General features: G+C 38.1%; 1 long non-coding RNA gene across 1 annotated transcript; it reads left to right on the top strand.

The window, feature by feature from the left end:
* The first annotated feature begins 3,984 nt into the window (after positions 1 to 3,984).
* Positions 3,985 to 12,252, top strand: LOC148390720 (uncharacterized). The gene is made up of 4 exons (XR_015861377.1): positions 3,985 to 4,092; positions 4,915 to 4,982; positions 10,981 to 11,009; positions 11,734 to 12,252. It is a non-coding gene; the product is annotated as an uncharacterized LOC148390720 (long non-coding RNA).
* The last annotated feature ends 34 nt before the right edge of the window (positions 12,253 to 12,286 follow it).

The raw sequence follows: 12,286 nt of genomic DNA, 5'->3' as shown, positions 1-12,286 counted from the left end.
TCCTCTGATGGAAAAAATGACTGAGGTCACTGTAATTCAATCAATCCAATGCTGATGGGAAGCCGGGGTCAAAGCAAGTGTGTCCCCACTTGCGGAGGGGATGTGGTGTTTATGTAGATGTGAATGAGGGACAGGACGAGAGAACTTAATCTTGATTGAAACCAGAGTTTGCCTGGAGCCTGGACAAAAAAAGCATTGTTCCAGACTCTTATCGCTCCCATCGGGCCGAGCACAGACAAGCCGACGGACAAAAGCCCGACTCGTATCTACGCTGCTCATTACACCTCCTCTGATCTTGTCTCCTTTGACTTCTCCTGAGCCGAATGGCTGTTTACCTTACTTAGCACGGGTTGTACTCCCGCTTGGAACAGCACTCGGGGTCCTGAGGAGCTCCTGATTGTGATGTTTCAAAGAGACGCGGCATCAAGACCTAACAAGAATTTTATCCACATAATGGTCTCGACCTGCAGCCGTGGATAGGAAGCCAGCGTGGCCATTGTGTGGCCCAGCTGAAGGATCATAAAGCTCATAACTATGTGAGAATTATATGTCGTGTCTCTCTCAAATACCCTGCACAGTTGTGATGGCCATTTTTTTTTAACTCCTCACCCTGCCCTTCTTTAGATGCCTCATAACAAAGAAGTAAATTCATAATCACGGTCCAGCCTCATTGTCTTTAGCGACGCTGAATCCACCTTGCCGACAGCGATCATCACGTTAGGTCAAGTGGTATTAACTTAATCCTATCACAACACAAGAAAATGTCTTCTTGCGTAAAAGTAATTAAAGCGCAGAACGTGATGAAGATTAATTGTTTGATGACCAAAACGTTTATAATAGAGTATGTGGTATTCCTGGATGCTTGACAAGATCTTCAAGATCTTATCAAATTCTGATTAAAAATCTTGTTTTACTTGACTATATAATCCCGCTACCCTTTCGACATGAAAAGAAATGATTGCCTACGACGTCAAATAAGAAAAGCTTGACTTGTGTGTTGAAATGTAATTTAAAGATCATGTTACACAAATGCACTAGCTATCATGCAAAATATGAATATGCTAAAAGGAAGTATGTTTTATTTCTTTTGATGTGCCAAACACTGATTGCCTGGCCTCAGCAGACAGTGTTGACAATAATAATAATAATCAGAGGATGGGTTATATAAATCCAAATGATTGGCTTACATTCCTGCCTCCTGACACATTTTGTATGACATTATTTTGGAAGGAGCCACTTGAGCTCAATTTTAGCATGCTGACTTTGGCCTGGTCGTTGTTGACCTGTTTGACTTCTCTCAGCGGTTTTGAGGAGTTTGCAAAAAAAAAAAAAAATGCTTGTTTTTATTGCAACAAAATGATATTAATATGCACTTATTCAACACTACAGGCATGCTTGAGTGACTTGTGGTTTTGGTCCTGAGTTTACAGAAAATTGATTATATTCAAGATTTTTCTGCATTTAGAACCTCACCTACTCTGAATACATTTTGTATACTTTTTATTTATACTGTAGTTAACCATCTCAAAGTGATTACATTAATTTGTAATGTTGATCTGAACGAGGCTAACTTTTCTTCAATGTATCCGTTTCATAAACCTTAAGATCTTTTGTAGGGGGGGGTCTTACTATTGAGTATAGAAAAATGTAATTACAGTATAGCCTTGGGAGAAGAAAAAATTCTTTGAATTGAACTGCAAGTTATGTTTCTTTATGGCTTCTTTTACTTTGTGCTTTAACATTCCCGTGAGGACTGGATGGAGCACACAAATCTCGGAGATCAATAGAGAATGTACACACGTAACATAATAGCCGTGGGGACACTTTTTTTGTAGACAGCCGTGCTGTTTCTTTTAGGTTAACAAAATACAAAGCAAAAACTTCCAAATAAGCCTGTGGTGTATCACCGGCAGGATTATCAGTGCTTGTTATCGAGGTTCTTTACTTATGGCCCCCATGGAGAGCAGAATGACATTCTCACGAGATGAAATGAAATGTAAACCTTGTTAAGAGTTTTTTTTTTTTTTTTAGCACTGGAACAAGATTGTTGCTTAATATAATCGTTTGTCATTTTGAACTGAGGACTGTAATAAAAGATCATTTAAACCAACCCATAAAAAAAATAAATCCTCCTTTTTATCCTCCTGTAAAGTCATATTAACTTGCAATTCAAATGGTCAAAATGGACGACCAGTGGGGTCGCGCAAAATATATATATATATATATATATATATATATATATATATATTTTTTTTTACACTGATAACACTGCAAATGACCAAAAATCCAGAGAATCCGCTTCATATTTTATTCACAGGCTTGCAGATTCCATGCTGCAATTTCTCACACATTTTGCATCACCCTGTTATCATTTAAAATTTAAATTGATTTTCATTGTAGTAATCAGAATAAGCATCAATTTCCTTCTTGAGATTGCGGCCCAACAAAGGGCAACGCAAACTCAATCAAATATTCTTTGGGCTAGCATTGTCTGATTCCTCCCGTTGTCGACTGCTTCTGGCCCAATCATTTATCATCATTTTAATTAGGAGAAGTAAATGCTACCATCTTATTTTCCTAACTATTCAAAGAGAAGGCCCATTTGTGTCCAATTAGTTGGTTATTAAACGTAACACTGCTTGGTCCAGTTCCCGCAGAACCATAGAAGGTAGCAAAGTGGCTCTGCCTTTGTCTTACATTTGTTAAATGGAACGTTGTCCTCATGGAAAAAACGCTGGAGGGTGAACTGCTTTTGTGAAAGTTTTTTTTTTTTTTACGGTTAATTGTCACGTTTGCCTTATAGGGAGTGAAAATGTTGTTTGTTTGATCTGTTAAAGTTGCTGTAGAACATCATCAATGCTGCTCTAACATCTTTGCAAACTTTTCTCATCGCTTCCTCTTGGGACTCCAGGCAAGTGGAACGATTTGAAAAAGAATTTGGAATTAGATAGTTGCACTCTTTATTAGTGTAGCATCGAGCTTCCGGAAAATTTTCTGGCATTTCTTCAATTGTACATCAAGCAACTCTTACATTCTATTTGAGTGTTGCGCCTGAGGGTGGATTGATTCAGAATTTAAGGAAAAGCACATATCATTATTTTTTTTTTTATTGCAAATGAGAACATTTTCCTAGGACCCCCTTCCTAAGCCTCAAGATGTCACTTTAAGGGGTCAGAGGAATTATTGTCAATATTTCTCTTTCATGCAAATGAACGTACCAATTAAGTCAATGCGTACTTGTTAATCAAATCTTGCATTTATTTCTCAACATTTTCATGTAATACAAAGAGTACAAAGAGCAAAACGATCCTATTGTGAAGCCGGATCATTGTAAGTCGAATTATTATGACATATTTTGTTTTGTTTGTCTGCTTTTCAACATCTCAGTGAATGGCCCAGCAAAAAAACTATATGAAATCATCTAATAATGTTGTAGAAAAGAAACAAATTACGAGTTATTTATAAGATGAGAGTATTTATTCTGACGCAGACTTGTCCTAATTTAAAAAAGAAGCTGCAGTGTCATTTCTTGTGTTTCACAAGGTTGAATGAAGAGGCAGATGAGAGTAAGGTAACAATTTTCCACAATGGCTTATACGCCATAATATTATTTTTAACAAGCATGGATGAAGAGATTCAATGTTGCAGTTTCACTTTCAGAGCTGCACTTATCTTTAATCGCCGTTTTTGGGGGGAACTATAGTAGCTCAGTCTGGGAGGACTTGGCTCGAAGAACTTGGCTTGGAAATTGAATGATTGCATGTTAAATGGTGGTTTGGGATTTTTTTTTAAAAAAAGGAAACTGACTTTTTTGTCATATTTGTTTAAATTGTCATTGAGGTTTGACATGATAAATGTGATCGGTGGAAAAAAATTAGTCATCTCATGGCGGAAGAACTCAGAATTTTTGATTGTGTTCATCAAAGGAGGTGGAGGCCTTCATTCTAATGTTAATGTATGTTGTCTTTTTTGTCTTCCAAAATCCAGCCCCATGATTGCTGTCTCTGATTGGGTTACAGAAGATCCAGACACGGAGGCCGATGAGTCCCGAGCAGCTCGTTGGCCTTAGGAGGAAATACAACCATCCTTGGAGTGAGTGTAATTAAATTTGCCGTCTTCTTGCCTGCCAATGTGTCAATAAATGAACATTTCCTTGTCAGTCTTTCATGACTCTGCAGGGTGCGGAATGGATCAATCACTTTGTTGCCATGCAACCATCTTGCAGAACATTAACTTGAATTCTGCATGATGGACTGAAAAATGCTCATAATGCCTGTGAGCTGTTTTTCCCGTCTTACACAATCTAAGTGAATGGCAGCATGGCAATTTCTGCATGACCGGATTTATTTATTTATTTTTTATACTGATTTGATTTTATAACTCCTACACCGACGCCTCAGTCGTGTATTTTGAATGATGGCTCTCTAGCATGAAGGATCGCGTAGGGCAGCGTTTTCTGCGACAGACCAACGATTACGTAACCCCCAAAATGATTGGAATGGAAAAAACATCAACAGTGCCGTAATGCAATCCAAAAATTGTTTTATGGGGCCACAGAGATTTCTTGAATTGAAAGTGCTCTTTGGAGATGGCACTCAGCATATTGTCAAATATATTCTCGTCTCCGAGCCCCTTACTGGGTCCTGCCACTTAATCTTCTTCAAGAACATCACGTGTGCTTTCAGTGTCCTTTATCATTTACTGTTTATTTACTCAACGGACTGAAGACCAACCATTAGGTTTAAGCATTGAAAATATGTAAGAATAATTCATTTCTTATAAAACAACAACTCTTCTCTCAAAGCACCATTGAGGCCATCAGTAAAATATCCACGAGTGTGCGCAGAAAATAGTGGGCCATGAAGATGAACCAAACCTTGACTTCCTGTTCTGTGACATGATTCAATTTTTCAGGCGTTGAGTCTGGATGCTGAGAAACGTGGTCTGAATAGGAAGCGGCCTGCTTACCCTCTCCTGTCCAGGTAACTATTGTATAAAACCAATATTGTGGGTTGAAAATTTAGAGAATTGATATTGTACTTCAATCTTTTTGTTTGTAATTCCAGAGAAATTGTCAAATTATAAGATAAACAAAATATAAAGAATATAAAAGCCCTTCGCAGTTTATTTATAACATAGCTTAAAAAATATATCTCGGAGGGGTGCGAAACAAAAACAAAACAAATTACAAATCCAAGAAGTTTGGTGGAAATGTGAAAAAGAAAAAGAATTCCTGAAAAAAAAAAAAATCTGAAAATCCCCTAAAGTCAATTATCTGCTATACTACCTGGAGGGGGGGTCCAATGCCCCCGCAACCCCCATCTAGCTCCGCCAGTGGCATCACTGCTATTCCACAGAAACTTTCCAAATATAGAAACCACTCTGGTATATGTTTAGCGATATAAAGTGCTGCGGCATAAAATGTGCATTGTATCACATCGATCGTCTTAGCCCCTCCTGCAGGGAAAAAGTGTCGCCATGATTTCGGAAGGAGGTATGAGTATGATGCAATGCAATTGTTTGCCAATGTACACTGGTCATTCATTCTTTTTCCATTTCATTTTCTTAGAGTGCAGTGTTAGCCCTTTCCTTCTCGACGCTAAGCCTTTTTGAGCTTCAGTAATGGAAATGCTCAAAAATCAGTCTTGTTCATCCATCAATGACAAGTCAGCAGGAGCATCTTGACCTTACTGTCTTGGGGAAAAGAAATGAATGACAATTTTCTTTGGCTTAATCAGGATGAGGGAATTAATGTGGTTTTTCGGCATTTTAATAATCAGACAGTATTGTTTTTATTTTGATTCAGATTTAACAAAACAAGTTCCAGTGCTGTTTTCTGTTTTCTTCCAAAACATTTGAAAATTACTCTGGGCAAATACATTAGCATGAAATTAAACGTATAGTAAACGCAAATGAGAAACGAACCTGATGCATGAGCTTCAAGATAAGGAGGTTTTATATTAATTGAGAATAAATTTGTGGGTGCCCACTGAGCATTTTTACTATCTGCTCAGCTGCATACTACCAAGACAGTTATCTTCTTTTGAGTACCCATTCTTCCGAAACTTTGTCAAAAACAAAATAGAAGTGACTCATCATTGCAGCACATTCGATCCATGATGCAATTTTCGGACCGGGCCTACAAAGACTAATGAAAATGCGATAAATGGACACGTTTGCTTCTTGGCAGAAGTAATTATTTCCCGTCACTTTACCCCGAGACCATCGATAGATCATTTATTTATTCCGAGGGTATAATACTAAGGATGATTTGAACAATAGTAAAAGTCTTCAAGCACTTTGAAATGTTTTTCACAATAACTGTGACCCCAGTTCACTCCATATTACTCCACTGGTGTAATATGCATGCCAGACTTACCTCCTAGATAAAGTCTACACACCCCTGTTCAAATTCTAGTACATTTTTGTGTTATCTGACTCTATGGCAGCCACAGGAGAACTGCAGGCAGGCCTTCAATGTCACAGTCGGGGTTGGAATATATTTGCATGTAATAGCTGGTTGTGAAATTGTCCCCCCGGCTGTAACTCAGCCAGCTTGTTGGAGGGAAGTCGTCAGTTTGTAAGCGTGATGGCTGCCTTCGGTTTGGCTCGCCTGTGCTTTCGGCGCTTCTGTGCTTTGTGTAGCTGCAGAAAGATTGCAATGCATGGTGATTATTACAAGTTATTCACTTTTATAGAATCTGCGCTTTGCAATTTTGTCCCAAATATTCTGTCAATGCGCAATTCCTTATCAGTGTTGAAAGGGAAGAATGTTTATGTGACTTATTACTCGACTTATATTTCATTTCTAAGAAAACAGTCAACAAATCCTTATCTGTAAAATGTAGAGAAAATATGTGAACCAGCATTTTAGTATGTTATCAGGCAGTTTACAGTATTTCACTGTCACAAAGGACCATGTGGGGAAAAAATCTGCAAACTCACTTCTTGGCCTTTATTCATTCTATTGAAAGATTTAGAAAAATGTAATTATGTCAAGTTGTTATTGACAACTTCTATCCAAATGTTTTTATTAATTTCCTCATGACTCTGCTGCTTTACAATTTACGTCATCAAATGAGTTTATTATTTTAACACAATACTGGCAAGTGATGCAGTAGAATAAAATGTTGGTGTTGTTTGGACTTTGTTAGAAAGCTTCCATTGATCCAGAATCTGAATAATCCTCAGTCGTTCCTTTTAATAGGCTGACAGAACTCACTAATTAATTTAGTTTCACTTTTTAAGAGGATTATGTTTAAATTGGACCGAGGATTTCAAGCCGCTCATTCGATTCTCTTTTGTGATTGGACTGGTGGGCGCGTCGAAGTTTACACTTGGCTGTGTCATTACAAAGGGGCTGAAAGTACTTAGGAATCAATTTACAATCTCACGTTGATTGCACAGTTTCGGTACTCCATGTCACAATCTCGAGCTCACGCCGCATGACATAATCACCTGTTGAGGATCCTTTCAAAAAGCAACTCTAACCAGCCAAATGTGCTGGCACATTCCCCAGACGTGACCTGAGATGTCTGCTTTGCACTTAGTCTGTTGGATTTCTCCGTGGCGCATATGTCTTATTATCCTGGAACACTTGATTTAATTGTTCTGATGTCGTTTTGATTGAAATGGACTGAGCCAGGCAGGCTTGCGAGAGGGTTGAGTGTTCTCTCGAGTTTATTTCAGGTTTCTAGTCGCAAATGTTTCTAATGATATTTGTGTACACGAGAGGGACATTATCAGTGCCATAAAGGTAACACAAAACGGTGCTCAGTTTGTTCCGCAGCACGCTCACAGGTACAAAAGGTGCAATGACCAGCGGTTAACTGGACTATAGGAAGTTAATGGAGCGAGAGTGGCACACTAGCCGGTTCTGAGAGGGTGCTGATTATCCTCATCAAGTGTAGGACACAACCCTCGGTACCGCTTTCACTTACCTTCTTTCTCTCTGCCAGGTCCTTTTATTTGACCTATCATAGCAACACAGTTCACCTTTTTGTACAAATTAGAATCTGCTATGCATTTAATGTTAATTTTGCGCCATGGGCGTTGTGGATTGTTTTTAAAAACAGCAGATCATATTTGTATTAACTGTATATATTAAAAATTGCTTTTGTTCAGATCCTGAATCTAACCGAATCATATTTAAAAAAAAAAATTGTTTAGGTCCTGAATCGAACCAAATCACATAATAATATTAGATAAACCGCTCATTATGTCAAAGTGACATTTTACAACCACAGTAATAATCCAAATTGTCAAATAGCGCTTTGACAGGGTCAGTCAAAGTGAACATTACTTGAAAAGATTGATTTTATCGCCGAGGTGTCACTTGAGCATATTTCATGTTTAGTTTCATGCTGTTGCTAGGCAGTAAAGTTTATTAGCATCACATCCATGCCCGCTGTTTGCTTAGTGTTAAGTGCATGTCAAATGCAACAACAGCGTGTGTGTCAGTGCACAGCACGCTACTTTAAATGCCAACGAGCGCTGAAATGTAAGTAAACTTGATTTGTGAGCTGAGCTGGTTTTACTATCTAGGGACACTCGGAAAGTCAACTCGAAGGTGACTTCTTGCTTTTCAGAACACGCTCTGAATAATGGCAAATGGGGACGCTTGATGTATTGTTCCTGGGCTCCCATGTCCTTGATAAAAAAGCAAATTTGAAATGTCAATAGTGGAGGGCTCAGCCACGTCACTGCATCATCTTCAGTTGCAAGGGTCATGGCTTGAGCGGCACGGTGCAAAAGTGGGAAGCACATCCGCTTCACACTTGTGAAGTTGAGAGTTTGAATCTGGCTTGTGCATGGGTTTCATATCAGGATAAGCAGTATATACAATGCATTAACTTATACATGGGCCAATTTTGACAAAACTTGGCTGTGACTGCGGTGTTTTAGCACAGCCCAAGGACAAAACCATTCCATTTTATGGTGGATATATTTAAAATGCCAAGCTTGAACTTTTCTGTAAATAAACAACAGATGACTCACTGACAAGAGTATTTATCAATTTAGCTTTTTACTCATTTTAGTTATCATTAATATGGCGTACTTTTTACTCCTGGCTACTTTTTTCAATTAAGCATAGTTACCATGGGAAGCAAAAGCATGATTGAAAACATAAATTAATGAAAATCGTACAATACAAATATAGACAATTATGAGACTGTTGCAATACAAGGAAAACAATGAACTTCACATATTTTATTTAAATCTATTTTAAAATGAAGACTAAATAGGGTGTGCAAAAAGTTGTCAGTTTTGAAAGCATTACAAAACTAAAAGTGTAATTTTGACACTACAGCTTTTCTACCAACATTGCAAGCCTTTTTTTTTTTTTTTAACTGAGCCAACACTTTATGCTAATGTTCATAAATTTGTATTCATTTTCATGGTAGCTTCATGTATCATAGCAATAATGCAAACAGGAAGTGGATTGTAGTTTACTGGTCATAAATTTTGATAAGCACAATATTGTCTTCTTGTCACCCAGATGAGATTGTGGAAAATTCCAGTTTGTGCGTCACTTCAAATTGTAATGCGGGGACTCACCACCACTGTGAACCAAAAGTGTGACCTCACCTTTTCCAATTTCTGATATCTCCTTGGAGATAATTATGCTCCATTTTGAATTAATCAATACATTCACCAATATGTAATAAGCTAAGTTTATGTTCAGAAAGTTACACCGGCCCTTGAGCATTTATTGAATATCTATATCAACTCTATGGGGATATTACGCTTCTGTGATTAAAGACCATACAAATTAATTTGACTTGACATGTGACGCTACATTCAAATATTGCTAACGGCTTCAGAACATACTCTGGCTGTCCTCACTTGTAAGATAATTCTTCTAGTCGCCCAGCTAGTGTGCTGAATAATTTTATTATTGAGTGCTAAGAGCAGCCTTGGAACTTAAGATGATATCAAGGATATCAACTGAATGCTCAAGCGTCTTCCCCATGAGGCACGGAATCAAAAATGCAGTAAGTCACATTGATTTTTTTCTCTCTCTAAATGCGGTCAAAGCCACAAATAGTAAAATACCTTGAAGCACTACTGAGAGTCTTTTCCTGTTATCCCGTCGGAATCTGATGCTTCAGATCCTGAACAGAAAACCGACATAGTTCTCCCAGAAATGAGGCCCACCAGAAGATTTCAGTGGAAAATGAGATATTGCCCAAGTGCTGCCTCGTAGCTCAAAGAGTGGGTGAGGTATGTCTCGAGCCGGTGCGATGTGCGCCTTCAATTCTTGTTTACACTCTTGGGAACTTCTTAAAGTGCGCTGCTATGGTGTGGAAAATGCCCCCTCCCCAACTGAGTGATGTTTCCATGTATAATGCGTCACCCACTGAGATGCAATTGACAGCAGTGCCTTGCATCCTGCTGCGTATTGATTTATTTTGTTCGTGCAGCTCATGACGTTGGAGCACAGAGGAAAATGGTGAGCTGAGAACTTGGTGTACTTTGCAATTACATATAATAATAATAATTAGAACTGTCAACTCAAAACCCTCCAAAATAAGTGGGAACTCCTGAGCTACCAGAATCGGGACAGGGGAGGATGGATTTATTCCTAGAATTGTTTTTTTTTTTTTTTTAGAAAACTGAAAATGTATGAACACAAAAAAAAAAGTGCAGCAATAGTACAATTAGTCTTGTGTGACTATAATGAATTCTGTGAAGATGATTTATATTTGGAATAATTTGCTCCATAGTTTAAACCATCATAAAAACTTTATTTACTGTGTAGGCAATGTTTCAATGGACATTTCAGCATTTGTGTTTGGCAGAGAAAACCAGAGATAACCTTTGTCTCTGATTGATTGTTTTTCCTCAGGAGCCCCGGTTACTTAAAATCAAATTACATGTACAAGATGGGACCAGAGAGGGAGGATTTTATTTTTTCATGTCTGTTGGTGAAAGTGGACCTGTCAACATTTCAATCTTTGTCACAATATCTATTTCTAGGACATTCTCATGACACATCATAAATATCGGTGAGCATCTTCTTCCTCAACCCTTTGGCTGTAATTTGTCTTGCATTTCCCTCTTTTTCTCTGATGGTTCATTCTTGCCCCAAAGAAGGTGGACATCCATCATGTCACCTTTATTTTCTCCACGGCAAGCAAAAACCTTTTGTAAGCCACTCTACTCAAGTGTTCTCGTTTTATGCCTTCTCACCATTTGCATAAATTGCTGCTTTTTTTGAACCCAACTTGAATAACTGCAGTACGTGCTGGACAGGGACAACCATGTTAGATGCATTGTTAAAAAGGTTGAGACTTTGGCATTCAACGGATTTAACTAATGTGCATTCATAGCGACATTAGTATGAATTATTGAAATTTATAACGCCCACAATGTAATATTTCGTCATAGTGTCATTAAGAAAGGTGCACGACAGCGAGAGTGGGTCCTTGAGATGGCCTTCAGGCTACGCTCATCTAGCATCTCTCCAAATGAGACCTTGATCCCCACAGAGTCCACCACTATTTATTTCCGCATCTCCTTAAAATATTGAAAATTCATTATATCCCCAAGATATTTTGCCCTCCAACCATGTTGTTAGAAAATACAAGTTGGCAAAAAAAGTGGTCGACTGACAGCTCCGATCTAGAAAAAGCAAAAAGATTTAATCATTTGTAAGTCAAGATACCCCTGTATTTGTATTCAGTCTGAAAATATGTTAATTACCTTTTGACTTCACTTCATCCTTCACAGACACTGACTTGTTGGCTTATTCCATGTGGCTGACCAGAAGAATGTACTTCAAGAAGTCAGTATATATTTTCCTCACAAATTCCTTCCTTTTTTTTCCCTTGCCCTTTTCCTTTGCTGGTATAGCACTAAATCATAATCACTCTCATAATTACCGCTCTCAATTTGCAGTTAGTCCACAGCTTTCCAGACTCAAAGCCAAAATGAGGAGGCTAGCTGTTGGTGTCTGAAAATGCATGTTGCTGGAAAAGATGCATACAAATTACACTTTGGTGATTTCTCTAGCAAATTGGGCTGTTTTATAGCAAAACAATTTCATCAAATTGACCTAATTTCTGGGCGTGTTCAAGTTATATACCCAGCAGTTTAGAAAATTATCTTAATTGGAAAATGCAATTTGAAAGAAAAAAAAACAGCCCTGTTGTTACTGTAGTGCTCTTAATGGATATCCTCAGGTAACTCCACAGAAAGTTGCATTTAATAACAGCAGGAATTATATATCCTTTTTTTTTCTTTTCTTGAGTGGGCGTAACTTTGAAAGAACGTGCAACTGGTG

Source organism: Syngnathus floridae, chromosome 11 (genome assembly GCF_059516105.1).
Source record: "Syngnathus floridae isolate MCC-2025c chromosome 11, RoL_Sflo_1.0, whole genome shotgun sequence".
NCBI lineage: Eukaryota > Metazoa > Chordata > Actinopteri > Syngnathiformes > Syngnathidae > Syngnathus > Syngnathus floridae.
Note: the sequence above shows the minus strand (reverse complement) of the source record. Positions and strands in the feature narration are given on the sequence as shown.